A 17654-nucleotide genomic window follows, 5' to 3' on the forward strand; every position below is an offset into this window, starting at 1 on the left:
ATGGGGTATTCACCTTTCCTAAAGTGTTTGAAGGAACCGATTAATCTCTGGTCTTAGACGTTGGTCAGCCTGAAAGTGTGGTCTCAGCTTAAGGTAAGCGTTTGACCTTGTTGGTAGTCCCGTCACTAAGATAACACTTAAGATAGGTCTGTCGTAAAGCCATTAAGACTAGATCAGATCCCATAAGCCTTCGATGTATTGCCTTAATTTATTATAGGTTGTATCATAGTTGATAATTGTTTATGCTTCCTTATATGCAAATCTCTGTTTCCCAGTCAGTCTCTAGACAGTATTTTCAAATATGAATCCCAACATTCATACAAAAAATACTATTAACCTTTCATCTAAAGCAACCCAGATTGCTAATATTGAAAATAATCTTCAAAACTGGAGTATTCCAGAGGAGTTTGATCCTTTTAGTAAATTGATGGGGGGATACGAAGAAATAGGTCACATTAATAGATAAAGAAGAGTTGTAAAGTATAGGACTTCTTGTTCGAGTAGGAATATTTCAATTTTTCTCATACCTTCTCTCTAATAAGAATAAGGATTTGAAATGATACAAATTCCTCTTTATTTTGTTGTGCTCAGCAAAGAACTACCTAAGCATACTTTTTGGGATCCAAACTTGTTTGTTCTTTATAAGCCTTCTTTATGCATGGAAGAATGCAATTGTTCCAAAAACCAAGATTTTAGCTATAGGTGGCATCCTCTCTTAGTTTTGGGTAGGCGGAACCATTCTATTTTGGTTCTACTTCATGAAAGATCCAGTAATTTTCCTGTTATTTTATTAACTAAGATTTCTATGTAGAAAGATCTATTTATTTCCTCACCATGGGTTCTCACATCATTTTCTTGGAAAGATATTATATCACCGTGGGAGAGTTTAAAATGAGTAATGTTAACCATTCCATTATTCACACAAACCATTTGATGACTTATTGCTTGCTTACTTGTGGAATAGTTTCATAAAAATAGAGACGAACCTAGATAACGTCCGATCTTGTTTCTAGATTGAGTAGAAAAGGGATATATGAAATTCATTCTATTTATCTGTGCATCTATGTGATGGGTAAATCTCCATAAAAAAGGAAAAATTTCATGTAGTTTGTGATAGGATGTAACTGTTAAGATTTTCTCTTGAATAAATCTTTCTCTTAATAGATCTCTCCTTGTTCCTCAATCTTTGGACAATACAGTGTTGTATTATATTAAGTTCTATGTTCCAAACATTTCTTGAAAATAGAAGACAAGTTTTAAATAATTCAGACATTGCTCTTTTCTTTGTCTATCCCCCCTATTTTTCCCGATCACTAGTGGTTAGTCCCGATTCAAAGCACCGTGTTTACATTCATAGAGAGATCCACACCATAATATTAGTCTTTTGGAGTTAATGTTCTCAATGGTGAATTGATCATTCGATATCCTTTTCCTTTTATGATGGAATGGAAAAAAAGTAATGAAACCTGTGATAGCTACTTAATAACCTCCTTTTACTTTATCAATAATAAAGCCTTTGACCTTTGTATTCGTGCACCAAATCTTGTTCAGTTCTATCCAAGCTCAGTTTTACTAAATATTTGTGGAAGAAGAAGAAGCATTTCACCAGCCACTACATATGTAGATCCCACCAAATCATTAGACTTGGTGGTTACTCACTTTTTGATCAGTGATTCACCGACCACTAGATTGATGAAGAATCTCTCCAAAATTTGCTCTTTGATTAGTGATTCACCGGCCACTAGATCTATGTATCCCACCCTATTCTCAAACCTGGTGGCTCGGTTGATTGGAACTTCTATAGGCTCATCTTCCATACAAATTCTTGGAGTCCTAAGTCCTGCTTCAACCAAGAAAGTTTCTTCCCTTAAGCATAAAACTTCAGATTGCAAGGCGTTCCCCATACATAAGGAAAAAATTGAAGTTATCTGGGAAATAATTGACTCAAATAGATGTTCATCATAACCTTTCCTCTAATCAAGCTCATCATAACCTTTTTTTTTATCTTATTCTTCATGTTCTATTGATCAAAAACATCTACCAAAACCTCACCAGTTTAGAATTTGAACACAAAATGACCTAACAATCAATTATTAATATACCTTATATTGCCAAAAGACCTTATCTTCTCCTCTTGGAAAATAGATCCTCCATTATGAGTTTGACAAAGTGAAAGAATCGATCCGATCATTCAAGTTGAATAGCATTATCTATGCTAGATCCAACTTATATGAACTTCTTTCTTCTCTTATAATATTTCTATCAAACAAAAAAAAAAGAAGCGACTACTTTACTTAAGCAATTACCAGATCAATCTTTGAAACCTCTTGGAAACCAAACCAAAAAAAAAAATGATAAAGGTAGAATGACTCTTTGCACAAAGAGTGAGATGTGAAAAAAGTTAGTCTACGTTCAAGCATTTTAGTAGAACTTCCTCAGTTAATTTGGGTAATTCAATTTCTTGAATAAGGAAGGATAAATGCTATTAGTATTTTCATAAACTGCTGCTAAGATCCAAAGTTTCTCTCTTTTAGTATGGGGGCATTAGAAAAAGGCCTAAGTGTTCTTAGCTCTCTGGTCTTGCCGCCCTTGCCCCTCTTCTCTTTTTCTTCTTTTAGAATTTGTTTATAATTAGAACTTCTTTTGCTTTGAATAATGCCAGTCCTTTTGAATCTGTTAAATGGCTAGTCAAAGGTAAAGGAAATGAAAAAAAAAGTAACTAGGAATGAGAATATCAGAGTTGACATTACAAGGATACATGGGGTTAAAGACAAAGACAAGGCTACTATTTAGCAAGATAGTAACCATTGAACTAGTCAATCAACAATCCAACTACCATCCATCAATAGAGATGGATGTGGCATTAGGTAGTTCTTTGAACTGAGGCATATAAGCCCAAAGATGGATCCAACTGGAATAATTTCACCTTTTATAAAGGAAAATGTAGGACAAAAAGATAGAGTGCCCCTTATTTTATCTCTATTATCAGTTTATCCTACTAAACTGCAACCCATCCTTCATATAGATGTAAGCTAATGAGATCAGACATTAATAAACTCTAGAAATGAGTTATCTCTTAGAACAAGACTCTTACCGAAGTATTAACAACAAATAGATCTACGCAGGAAGAATTAGTAATGTGTCAAGAGTAATTGGTGTAAGAAAACATGGATACAATTCTTAATAATGAAATCCATAGAAAACCAATGAGTTCATAACTCTCATGTGAGATCTTTTTATAAGTTATAGGAAGTGAAAGTTTCCAAAAACAATGTTCATAAGAAAATAAAAACATATGTTTATCATCAAACTGACTCTCATTTTAGTTTAATCCTTCTTCGATTGGAATAGGGAGCACTTGGAATCTAATGAATTCGGACAAAGAAAGTGCAGAGTCACTAGTCCTGCTAGAGTGAGAATTGGGTTATATTAGGCTATCTCTAGTTATATTTGATAAAACTTTCACATCTACATCATATCACCAAGGTGGATTGTATGTAGAGATTGATTTTCATTTTTGGATCGCTGCTCAAATATAGGTGGAGTTCTCCCCTTGAAGTATAGTTAAGTATTGCAGTAGGAGGTTGTTTAGTGAATGGTAAGTGCTCTGCATACCAACATATAAATATCTGTAGCTATGCAGAACTAGAAGAGAGCCTTACTCTATCGAGACTAACGCTTTACTAATATAATATAATAAAAAAGTAAAAGCTCTTCTTTTGTTCTATGAATATAACTAATCTATTCTACTAACTATAATTAGACTAGCTCCTCTAGAGTGAACTAGTATAGTAGAGTAAGATATATTACAGAATGAACTTAGCCTTCAACCATAGATGGGATCCTTTAGGAAGCCGATTTCCCATTTTCTTCCACTAACTTACGTCATGAAAACCCATCAATGAAATAATGAAATAAATAGAAGGTTTTTCCATATCATATGATCCTGCAAGTTCACGAGTCATTAGTTACTTGAAGGATTTTACCAACCAAAATATAGCGAAGAATGGCAAAGTCTAGTATTTATCATATAGCTAAGAGAAGATGAGGTTGTCTCTGTTACAATAATTCATAGTCCTTGTCCTGAAAGCTTAGTGAGGAAAATCCGTGATAGAGAGAGTTTTTCTTTTTCTTTCTTAATAAGAGTGACTTTTCAAGGAGATAGTGGCTTTTTAATGGGATAGATCACTCTTTTTTAAATGTGTCTCTGCTGCACTCTAAGGATGGCATATGATTAACTAGCACAGGAGAGAGTTTGTCATTTCCTCGCTTAATCTCATATCAATCATTCATCTTACAATTGTCGAATAAGCTCTTAGGAAGCTATAGGGGAAAGTTGGTAGAGGAGACCCCACCCTATTTTGTTACCCTTTAGGGGAAAGAATCATTGTTCCCCCAGTGAAAGACTCACCAACAAAATCCATTATTTTTCCTGTCTCTTTCTGCAATGATTTTAGTACTAAAATTGCCTAATCATCCATTAAATTTTACTATTCCATACTAAATTCATTGTTCACCAATTAATTGAAGATCCAATAAGTTGTAGAAAGACCTAAAACTGAAAAAGTGGTCCTAAAAAATATTCAAAAGAGGAGGTTTAATGTTGGTTCCAGAAAGGGATTGAAGAAAATATAGTTCATTCAAGGCTCAGATAAAATTAGTTAGAAACACCTCTTTCTATTGATATTGGATTGATGTGATGCTCTTTTATCTCACCTATAAACCATAGGAAACATCCACAACAAACATCGTCAAAAAGCTGGTTGGAGTTTGAGTAGTTGGTCGGAAAGTACCTAGTTTAGTGACACCTATTGCCTTCGTCTTATTCAAACATTCTTTGTATAATGACTTCAATCTAGTCTTGAAGAAAGGAACCAATCTTCATGCTTAAATTTCATGTTTTGTAGAACTTTTACCCCTCCTCTCTTTAAGTAGAATCAGGCTGAGCAATCTACTATGAAGATACAACAGAAAGGGAGATACAAATATATAAGGAAGAGTCTTGCATCCCAAGAGGAACACAAAATTCATGCTCAACACAAAGTAATTGGTGAGCGAATGACCTCCTTAGTTATAAGCAGCCAAACCTACTTTATTATAGTTTTCCATTGTTTATACAAAGGAAAAAAGAGGTACTCAAGTTAACTCACTTAAAAAAATTTGATATTCAATTGTTTTTTCCATAAGACCTATTCACTGCCGGATGATAAAAGGAATGAATCTCATTATGGGACCATCAACCCCATCTTTCAAAAGAGAAGAAAGATATGCATCTTTCTTGTAGCTTTTAAGGGATATTCTACCTTCTCTACCTACTTCTCAATACCTCTGCTCCTACAAAAAGAGCCTAAGGCACCTCTTTACTGATAAAAAGAATAGATGGAAAGAATCGGTTGTCTTAATACATTCTTTGAACTACTAGCATCTACTTTTTAACCATTCACCTCTACTCTTTATTGTGAAGCTCATTTCGTGATCCCTACATAAAATGAGTCTATTCTACACTTTCAGGGTCAAAAGACTAAACCAAGACAAATGAACTAATGATGTCTTCTTCATCTTCTGAAGAAAGTAGAATATAAAATACATTGAGATCACCAATACAGACACATAAAACTACGATAAGGAAGCAACACTTATCTCGATAAATCTAAATTAGTAGATTTACAAGACTCGATCCTTCTTTTTTCTTTCTCAGTTTAAAGAAAGGAAATTAAGGGATAAGAAAATGTTCTTTGATCATCTTATTATTGATATTATCAATGAAAGTTGATATGGGTAAGTGTGAAGAGTCAACTATTTCCATATTTTCATTATCTCTTAGAAGAGTAGCCCCAGTATACTCCTAAAAAGATGATTATTGCTCTACTAAATTGAAAGAATGACTCCCGTATTGAGAACAAATAAGTTTGATAAAGATAACAAAGAATACAAATTGGAGAGCAGGCATCTTTCCCTAGAGGAAACCCTCCCAGCCTAAAGGAAAATGCCTAGATAATTTAGGAAAAACAAGATATCGTATCCTAATTGGTAAGCTTATGTCAGTCGTAGTTCCTTCTCTACTCTTAGTTCAATTTAAAGGCACCATTTTTGTGAGTAAAAAGAATAGATGGCTAACAAAATGGATTACAACCTGCTGCTCCACAGTCTGAGTTTCTTAGTTTGCCTTTCTAGGCTTGGCTCCAGTCTGTATGGGACTAATAACAACTTCTTAGGAAGGGAAACCAACTTGAGGTTGTTCCTGATGCTGGACTTTAGTAATGGTAGTACTACTTTTTCAGTTTGGGAATTCACCTCTTTGTTGTTTGTTGCCTGGACGGCTCGGTTTGGCCGAACCTGTGGGCGTGACGTTTTGTCCATAGTTGGATTGCCAAATTGATTGGCGATTTTACTTACTGGCTTACTTTCATGATTGAAATAATTTTCCCATTAGATAGCTATTGTGAATAAATGGATTGTCTTTATTGAACCTAGGCTTACTAAATATCCTAAGGAAAAAGCCAGCTTATTGAACCTAGCCAGCTAAATATCCACTCACTTATTGTTATATTAAGTTTTACAATTTAATCAGATCTTGATGCAATAAAATAAGATCCCTTGGTCTAAGAATAACCATAGTTGACTAAATATTCATTGAATCACAAGGAAGAATGATGGTAGTATAGGGTAGAGTATATTTGATGGTATGCCATAAGGTTATTCGAGTTCACAAGTGTCCTTGCTTTACCTTAATATTTTGAGGGGAATAAAAATCCCTTGAGATAGTAAAAATAAATAGTGAGGTAGTGGACAACTAAAAAAAATTATCTTTTCAAGGGTAGAAGTGCTATAAAGGTAAGAAGGTAGAAAAAAGAGACAAGAACTATCTTTTTAGACCTGAATCAGTTTGACTCAATACTAGCACTTGGATATTTCTTCCCAAATTCTTTCTAAGATTATAGTAAAGACCTGTTAGTATACAACAAGAGCCTGACATACTATTTTTTTTTCCTTACCCATATATCACAGTATGTACCCTCAAAACCATTGCTTTTTAAGAAGATCACTATTTCGAGTCAGTCTTGTCCCACCTGTTCATTAGCATGTGCCTTGGGCCTGCCTCTTTTATTCAACAATCTCAATTGAGAGCTTCATTTCTCTCTTTTATGTAAGGTACTTTGTTCTAGCCTTTTTCTTTCTTTTCTGAAACATTATTAGCTTGAAATCTACTTATTTGAGCTCGCAACACTTCATGATATGTCTTTTCAAACTTATTCCCTTTTTCTTTTAAGACAATCTTAGTTCAAGAACTGGTCGATAACTAGATAGGGAATTATAGGTTTGAGCCCAACTCATAAAAATTCCTTTGCTGTTAAAGGAGAATGAGCTTTCTCTGTCTCCGTAATTTTAGTTGTAACATGATCTAGGGAAGTTGTTCCGTAGGGAAAAAACGTATCCGCATAGAGAAGTTAGGGCTAGAACAACAATCTTATTACTTTTGGCTGACTTAAATAGAGAATAAGACTCTTTATTTTCCATACTTTACGAAAGACCCCCAGAAATACAAAGAAGAGTAAGAATACAATTTTTAACAAGTATAAATCTCCAGATTAAGTGAATCGAGTAAGAGTAGATTTCTTATCTAGAATTCATGTCTCCGGCTAGTGGAGAAATAGAATTATCCTTGCGACTTCTTCCCTAGATTTATTCCTTTATTAAGGGAAGTTCTCATTTGATGATTTGATACGATTATCATCCGAATCTTAATCAACAAAAGAAGGTGTACAAGAGGTCTCACCCAGTGGGTCAGTAAATATTTTACCTACATGATAGTCAAATGAGCATTATGATGAAAATATCTTTTTTTTTAATTGAAAGAATGCTCTATTAAATGGCATATTCTTGTCTATACATTGCTCTACATGATACCTATTATGTGGTTGCACATTTCATTTCTACTACGCAATTTCTATATGAGCAATTTTTACTTTCTTTGACGGATTCACTATTGGGTAGATAAAATCTTTTGTGGAACATACCCTGAAACTTTAGGTCAAATCAATTTTTGATCACTTTTTTAGGGGTTAATATTACCTTCTTTCCTATGCATTTCTTAGGGCTTTCGGCTATGCCACATCTTATTCCAAATTATCCAAATGCTTACACTAGATGGAATGCAGTTTTGGCTCTTATATATTCATAGTTGGGATTTGATGTTTCTTCATGGTCATAACAATCACTTCAAGCAGTGGAAAGAACAAAAAATGTGCTCCAAGTCCTTGGGTTGTTGAACAGAACCCAAACCACACCGGAATGGATGGTACAATGTCCTCTAGCCTTTCATACATTTGGAAACTTCTAGCTATCAAGGAGATGAAATGCTATGTGAAGTAAAAGAAGAAATAGTTGTTGATTTCTACTAAGAACCTAACAAAACTTTTCGAAATAAGGAAAACGACCCACTTTTATAGGCTGGGGTTGAAAAATCCCAAATAAGTGATTTTAGCCCTTATAAAAAAGAAAATGAATTCTTGAACCCCTTTCATGTTCATGTAACATCAAGGTACTATAGAGAAAAAGATAAAAATTCAATCCAACTTATCATAATCAATTAGTTAACATGTTTTGGTAAACTTTATTATGAAATATGAAAGAAATCATTGGCTTATCTTTCTATCGAGCCGAGAAAAAGGTTCAACAAAAGACAAATAGAAATACACTACCACATTTATGTCAAGGAATACGTGCAATAACTCTCATAAAATAGTAAAAGTAAGATGTGTAGGTATATTTACTCATCAAGTTCCCATTCAAATAGGATCCACACAAGGAAAAACACTTACCTTTTGTTGGTTATTAGTGGCATCCCAAAAACGTCCGGGCTGAAATATGACTTTCAAATTGAGTTATGAATTAGTGGATTCTGCCAAAGAGAGTGATGATACCATACACAAAGAAATAAGATACTCATAGAATGGTAGATGAAAATAGAGCTTTTGTACATTTTCGTTAATCCATGAACAAGATCTACAAATCTCAATCAGAAAAGAATCAGGAGAAAAAGAAAGAATCAAAATTGATCTATAGATTTCTCAAAACAAACAAATAAGAAATGAAAGATGAAACATAAATCATAGACCAACTAATCCCTCTTAGGGGATTTCTTAGAGAGGAACCTCATGTGAATAATATGGAATAATGTTTGATCCTATTCATGGAGATTCCATAACTATTATAAAAATGCAAAGTTTGACACAATTGGGATTTTTTTTAATTTGAAGCAGTTACTAATTCATGATTTGGCATTTACAGAATGAAAACTTTATTCTCAATTCTACAAGAATTTGGATTAAAGCCTTTTATTTGCCTTTCTTCGATGGAAGTTTTATTTTCCTAGAATGTATCCTAATTTTTTGTCTAATTATTTTTCTAATGATCGATTCAACCTCTGATCAAAGAGATGTACCTTTTTTATATTTCATCTCTTCAACAAGTTTAGTAATAAGCATAACAACCCTATTATTCCGACAGAGAGAAGAACCTATGATTAGATTTTTAGGAAATTTCAAATTTCAATGAAATCTTTTAATATATTATATTTCTATGTTCAACTTTATATATTCCTTTATCCGTAGAGTATATTGAATGTACAGAAATGGCTGTGATAAAGTTTCTCTTATTCGTATTAACAGCTACTCTAGGGGGAGTGTTTTGATCAGTGCTAACAATTTAATAACTATCTTTGTAGCCCCAATATATTTTACTTTATGTTCCTACCTATAATCTTGATATATCAAGAAAGAAGTATGGTCTAATGAGGCTACAATGACATCTTTGCTTATGGGTGGGGCAAGTTCTTTTATCTTGATTCATGCTTTGTCTTGGCTATATGGTTCATCCTGTGGAGAGATTGAGCTTTAAGAAATAGTAAACGGTCTTATCAATACACAAATGTATAAATCCCCAAGAATTTCAACTGCTCTTATATTCATTACCGTGGGAATTTGGTTCAAGCTTTTCCTAACCTCTTCTTATCAATGGACTCCTGACATATACAAAGGCATGATGTTCATTTGATAAATTCCTACCTCTCTATCTATATCGAAATGTTTGGATTTTAATAAACTCCATGGACATGCAGAAGAGAAATACTATTCCAAGTCGGACCAAAATAGAACTTTTACTTATTCAGATAACAATTAAGGTGAATTAGTGTCAAGAACAATGAATCTCTTTATGAAAACTAGATCTATTTTTCAAGTTCATTATTACAAGTATTTCATAAAAAGGATTGGACTAATGATATATACAATACTTGAATTCGATATGTACATCTACACAGTTGGTTCTCATTATTCAAAGACTATGAGTGTAATAAGAGCATCCGTTGACAAAAAGATCACACTAAGATGATAATCTCATGGCTATTAAGAATGAATTAAATAAAATATTTCTATTTCTCAATATTACTGACTTGCTCCTACAAAACTAACATCGAAAAGATTGCAAAAATCAGTCATTCATAACCACTGATGAAGGATTCTTCAAAAATTTAAGTATTAGTAATCCTTTTCAGAAATCAAATGGATTCGGTCTTACACATATGCGAGGAAGGTAAACAAAAAATAAAGAAAATGGTTTCTTCTTCTTTTATCACTTAGGATCTATGAGATATGAAAATTTCATGCACGGTTTTGAATGAGATAAAAAAGTAAGGGATCTTGTTTTTGACTCTGACTCTCCCGCTTTAGTCATTGCTTTTCTTTTTGTTACTTCAAAAGTAGCTGCTTTAGCTTGATCCACTTAAATTTTCTATATTCCTTTTCATTTCTCATCAAACAAATGGAATCTTCTTCTCCCTGAGAATAGCAATTACTTCATACTACCTGTTCTTTAACTACCAAGTAAGCCAACTACCTTATCTCATTATCAAAGCTAGAGTACATAAGTAGATTACTTTTCTTAGTTAGGGAATGGAATTGACAAAAAAAATTCTGTGGGCTTTGCTACTATCCCTAGGAAAGATCAAAACTGGATTTTCCCTGTGTGTTGTTTGCAATGCTCCTATAGAAATTCCTTCTAATAAAGGCACTATTGAATAAAATCATTTTGAATGAGATATCTTAGTTCGTATCCCGAATTATATTCTTGTGAAAAGGCAATTTCCTCATTTGAGAGGAATTCATTCAATTGAAAAAGCTAAGAATGCTCCCTCCCCTATGAGACCCGAGGTCCCATACAAACTACTACCTACAAGTGTATGCTACCGATCTTCTTATGTAAGGACTAGAAACTATGCAAGTATTAGAGAACCCATAAATAGGGGAAGGTGGAATGTTAGCATGCTACACCTAAATATATCACTATGTCCATCACTATATCCATACGAATCCTAGGGAATGTGAGAAAAAATCTTAGTGGTCAAAAGACCTAAAAAGCAGGTTTGAGATCAAGAGTTTGACGATTATCTAGACATGACCTATAAGAAGATGGATGGTCTAAGTGAAAAAATAAAACCTTGGAGATGAAGCCACGGTTGATGGTAGAAGAAGAAGTACCAGTCGGTGAAGTCACAGCTTAAGCTCAATGGGAAATTAAAGGGCTCCAACAACATAACCAAAAATACATGGTCGTGTTAGTGAACCAGTATAAGAAGAAAATAGACTTGCTAGAGGAAGTAATAGAAATACTAAATTATTGAGGCACCAACGATCGACTAATAGAAAAGAAAGAAAGAGAATTTTTTACACTAATAGCTAACTATAATCATAGAGTGTCATCTCTTCTCAAATGATGAACTGAACTCAAACAACAATTAGAACTAGTAGAAAGAGTGCCTAGTATGTTGTTGTGGTCATTCTTACTTTTAGCATCCATCCTTGGTCTCATTCTTAACATCATCATTCTATAAATGTTGTTTCATTTTATAGTTTTGGCTTGTAACTTCCTTTTCTCCTACAGAAGAAAGGCAGGCTAGCAAGACAAAAGATAACATACCATAATTTGACTATCATTCCATATCTGAATTATATTTTTTATTAAATAAATCTATTATGGAGAGAATGGATGGTTTACCCAAGTGTAGAGTGGATAACTGCTGAGAGCATCTAGGTAGTAAGCCCACCCTAAGATGAGTGCTCTCTATCTCTGAACCTTGTTCCTACAGGACCTGATCAATTCGATCAGGAACTCGCCATCTATTTTTATTGTTGAAATCTTTAGTAGAGGCCTTTGATGTCTCCTCCAGTAAAGAATTGGGGCCTCAGAATCACTAGCTAATGTGCTTTTCTCTCATGCCTTTCTTCATTCATGATTGGATATTCTGGTGACCTAGGCATAGAGGAACCACACCAATCCATCCCAAACTTGGTGTTTAAACTCTATAGTGATGATAATACAGCAGGAAGGTCCTGTGAATAAAAAATCTCAACGCCAAGATGATAAAAATCTTAACACCTCTCATTCTTATTTAGTATGAAAATGAGAAAAAATGTAAAACAAAAACCTATTTTGTTCAAAACCCCAATTATTACATCCCTTCTCTCCGACTTCACACCTCGGTAAACACATTTCTTATAGAGAAAATACACTCTTACATATTTTAACCCAAAATGTATGGGGTGAGAAAAGCTTTCCTTTTAGGGTACTCCTAAGAATAGATCCAGTGGAGATTTGGGTTGGACCTATAGCTCATAGGATTTGAGCACGTGGCTATGAAACATGATGTCAGGGGTTTGAATCCTTCCTCGCCCATAATTGTCCCAAAAGGGAAGTATATTTTTCTCTTGGGGTAGGAAAATCATGATCGGGATAGCAAACCAAAAACTATGGAACTTGAGTATGGGTATTTTTCCAAAATGGAAAGGCTTTTATTTTTCTCTTTATATTTATCACGAATGGGGGAATCATTACACATAGTATGCCCGATTGGCATATTTTTTGTTTTATGTCCCATAACTCTTCCTCAACTAGGCTTCGGCTGAATAGCTATCACGAGCCGAACCAGGGCCTAGCCTTGATGGGTATCCCAAGTCCCACGTAGACTAAAGATCACCCTTGCACCTAGCGAAACCAAACACACCACACCCTAAGTTTGATTGAATTCCAAACATATAATAAGACGACGTACAATAGTCTAAGAAAGTTTTAAATGCATGACAATAACCAACAGCCGACGACCGTCCAACCAACCAAATGACACCACCCAATAACCACAATAGTCCAAACAAAGCCTTCTAAACTATGATCCAAAACTGAATATCAATAAGGTGTCAGGACATGCCCTAGACAATTGACAAAAACCAAATACAAAGGGATAGTCAAAATGTAAAGGAAATCATAATCATGAAATGGTGTCTTCTGAGGTATGGAAGCTCACCACTTATATCCGACTCTCTAGCTGACCCTGAATCCAAGTCACTAGGCAGAATAAGTAGTAGTATGACCAATTACTGCATCGGTTAGGATACACCATTTGAAGATGGTTAGCAGGGTGAACCCTAGCATGCAACTCGGGGCTAAGGAAAATGTTATGTTATGATCAACAATTTAAATTCATTCAAAATCCAATGCACATAATCAAATACATAAACATAAATAGATATATCATATGCTGGGACAAGGAACAAGGCTTAACATATATTTCAAAACTTTAGCCTTGATTGTGTAGCTCAACCGTTATATGATAGTACCCACGGGCTATGTGGGCCCCAACTCTCACCCCCTAGTTTGGCCCCAGTGTGTGTAGTCACACGAACTGGAGAATAATCTCATATATATGCATATGAGGGACTAAAACTTCCCAACGTATAGCAAGGTGACATAAGAACCCAATCATATAATAAGTTAAGGAGGACTCGAAACTCCCTAATTATGAAATAAAAATAAGAGGGACTTGAACCTCCCTGGTCATATTGACCCCCGAATCGGGAAATGAGGTTTGTAGTATCGATCACTCAAACCTCCCTTTATGACTCATCGACACAACCCTCATTAGAGCCCAATTAAAACATTTATCACACAATCCCATTAAATGAACCAAAAAACATATTTAGGCATACATTGTAACATATCATGCCCAAAATAATTTCCATCAACTTGGGGAGAACAGCTCTACTTTCTTCATTAATATACGATATAAGACACCGACTCCCTTTGTTCATTAAAACATACCATTGTATTTCAAATATCCCTTTATATCATGCAGTAGTTCAAGATGAGTTAACTTTTAATAATTCCCACAGTTCTCATAACTAGAACAAATTTTATTTTATGGGGTTGAGGTCATAGCCACTTCAAATGTCATAAGTTTGGGACAATCACAATCCCCTAGTTCATTCACCATACCCACGTACCCAAAAGTTCAAAACCATATTTAAAACATAGAAATCATATATAGACCATGAGAAATATTGTACAATTCATAAACATTCAAAAACCCCAAACCCTTGTTTCAAAACCATCACAATAATCTTATGAACAATACTTTAAATCACATGATTTTACAAGATTAACATTGAGGGAAGAGTAACATACCTTAAACACCATAAAATTTGGACAGGAATCGACCCTTGTTCCCTTAGATGACCAACTTGACGAAACTCTAGCTTTACTTGCTTGAGGGAATTTAGAGAGCCTTTTTGGGAGGGTTTGAGAGTTACTTAGATTGTTTCTGAGAGATAACAACACCCTAAAGAGGTTATAAGATGTAGGTTTCAATTTGGTTAAGAGGGGAAATATATAGAATTCCCTCCACTTAAAATCTAAAAAAGTGCCTCCTTTGATTACGAGTCAACCCCTTGACTCATAACCTATCCTTATGAATCGTCCCATGAGTCGTAACCAAGGTAAAACCACCAAGGCACCCTACACTGTTACCTGACAATTCAATTGAACTAATCATAATGGGACCCTATGAATCGTAGGGTCCAGTCGTAATCAACACAGAACACAATTTTGGACTTACACTGGACACTCTATGATTACACCTACCAACTCATAACATATCCTTACGTCTCTTAGTGATCCACTTGTACTCAGAGCAGAATCAATCTACAAACTGTTTGTCTTGGTTATGATTTATCCCAATGACTCGCCAGGACACCTTACGACTCTGGGGTCCGGTCATAACCAAGGTAGTCAGCTCCAATCTTAAGGAATTTTCAAGGGAACAAATCCGAGCTGTTTCAATTGCTAGTCGATTTAACTTCATATTTCTCTACTCTTACTTTAACAAACTCAAAAAATAAAGATGCCAAGGAAATCACTCTTTCCTTTACCAAAGTCAGAAAACAAAGAATGGATACGTAGACTTCATGTCCTCTTTGGCTTCCCAAGTAGCCTCTTCAACTTTGTGGTTCCTCCATAGAACCTATACTGAAGATATGTCCTTCGTCCACAACCGGCAAACTTACCGATCCAAAATTTCAATTGGGACTTTCTTATATGATAAGGAATCCAAAATACCCACCTCCTCAATAGAAAAAACCATCGACGGATCACCTACTCACTTTCTCAACATCGAAATATGAAACACCAAAGAAATGGAGCTCAAACTAGAAGGAAACTCCAACTCATATTCACCACTACCAACCCTCTTCAAGACCAAGTACGGGCCGACATACTGTGGTCTGAGCTTTCTCTTCTTCCCAAACTGTGTTACTCCTTTCATGGAAGATACCTTCAAAAATACCCAATTGAAAACCTTGAACTCGAACTCTCTATGCCTCACATCTGCATAGGAATTTTGGAGACTTTGGGCAGCTTAAGGTCTATCCTGAATCACCTTCACTTTCTCCATCTCTTGGTGAACCAAATTTAGTCCAAACATATCAACCTTACCAACTTCAAACCATCTAATAGGAGATCTACTCCTCCTACCATACAATGCCTCAAACGGTACCATCCCAATACTAGAGTGGTAGCGATTATTATACACAAACTCTATAAGAGGCAAATTATCAACCCAACTACTACCATTGTAAATCACGCAAGCCCAAAGCATATCTTCCAATGTCTAAATAGTTTTTTTTGCTTGCCCATACGACTGTGGGTGGAAAGTAGTACTAAGGCTCACCTTAGTTGCCAAACCTCTCGAAAATGAACAGAAAAAATGCAATGAGAACTGAGTACTGTGATCTGACATGAGAAAAATAGGCACCCCATTCAACTTCACAATATGTTGGAGGAACAACCTCGCATAATCCTCTGCCGAATAACTTGTCCTTACTGGAAAAAAGTGTGCAAACTTAGTCATCATATACACGATAACCAAAATTGAATCAAGATGATTTCCGAGACCATGGAAGAATGATAGTGAAATCCATATTAATCACTTCCCACTTCGACACAGCCAGTTCAATCTCTTGAGTCAACCCATCGAGCATCAAGTGCTCAACCTTCACTTGTTGATACTATGCATTTAGTCATAAAACTGGCCACGTCTCGCTTCTTATTGCTCCAATAATAAATCTCCTTAAGATCATGATACATCTTTATCAAATCAGGATAAATGACATAATGCATCTTGTAAACCTCAGCCAAGATTCTCTCTCTCAACCTATTTTGCTTAGGAACACATAACCTGCCTTGGTACCTCAAGATACCATCACCACAAATCTCAAAAGCTATAACCTTTTTCCACCCCACATCCTTCTTAATCTTAATTAAGACTGGATTCAATACCTATTTTTCCTTTATTTTAGCAACAAGGGATGACTTAGACACCTCTTGCATAAACACACCACCATCCTCAAAGTCCAAGAGATGAACTCCAAGGTTATACAAATAGTGAATATAATTCACCAATTATCTCTTATCCTTGTCCACATGAGCTAGACTCCCTATGGATAACCTGCTAAGAGCATCAACAACAACATTAGCTTTACTTGGGTGATAATGAAGACTCGTGTCATAGTCTTTAAGCAACTCAAGCCACCTTCTCTGCTTGTGATTCAACTCCTTCTAGGTGGACACTTATTGTAGGCTCTTATGGTTAGAAAAAATATCCACATGGACTCCATACAAATAGTGACACCAAATCTTCAATGCGAACACCACAGGCAATAATTCTAAATCATGAGTCGAATAATTCTTCTCATGAACTTTAAAATGCCTAGAAGCATAGGCTGCTACCCTACTATGCTACATCAACACAAAACTAATTCCTACATGGGATGCATCACAATAGACAACAAAATCATCAGTATCCTTGGGTAAAGTCAGATGTGGGGCTGAAGTTAACTTATCTTTCAACTTCTCAAAACTACCCTTACAAGCGTCAGACCATACAAACTTCACCATCTTCTTGGTCAACTTAGTCAATGAGGCAGCTATAGTCGAGAAACTCTCCACAAATATTCTATAGTAATCAGATAAACCCAAGAAGCTTCAAATATTGGTTGGAGTCATGGGCCTTGGTCACTTCTTAATAAATGCAACTTTTTGTGGATCCACCATGATCCCTTCGACAAAAATGACATAAACTAGATAAGTATACACTTCAAAAACTTAGCATACAAATGTTGATCTTTCAAGGTTTGTAACATAATACAGAGGTGATCGGCATAATCCGCATCACTTTAGAAATACACCAGAATATCATCTATAAACACAATAACAAATAAATCTCAAAACTGATGGTTGACTCTATTCATTAAGTCCATGAATTTTGCCAG

General features: G+C 35.0%; 1 pseudogene; it reads right to left on the bottom strand.

The window, feature by feature from the left end:
- Nucleotides 1-340: 340 nt before the first annotated feature.
- Nucleotides 341-1273, bottom strand: LOC124889646 (annotated as a pseudogene).
- Between the last annotated feature and the right edge of the window lie 16381 nt (nt 1274-17654).

Source organism: Capsicum annuum, chromosome 12 (genome assembly GCF_002878395.1).
Source record: "Capsicum annuum cultivar UCD-10X-F1 chromosome 12, UCD10Xv1.1, whole genome shotgun sequence".
In the NCBI taxonomy this organism is placed as follows: Eukaryota; Viridiplantae; Streptophyta; class Magnoliopsida; order Solanales; family Solanaceae; genus Capsicum; species Capsicum annuum.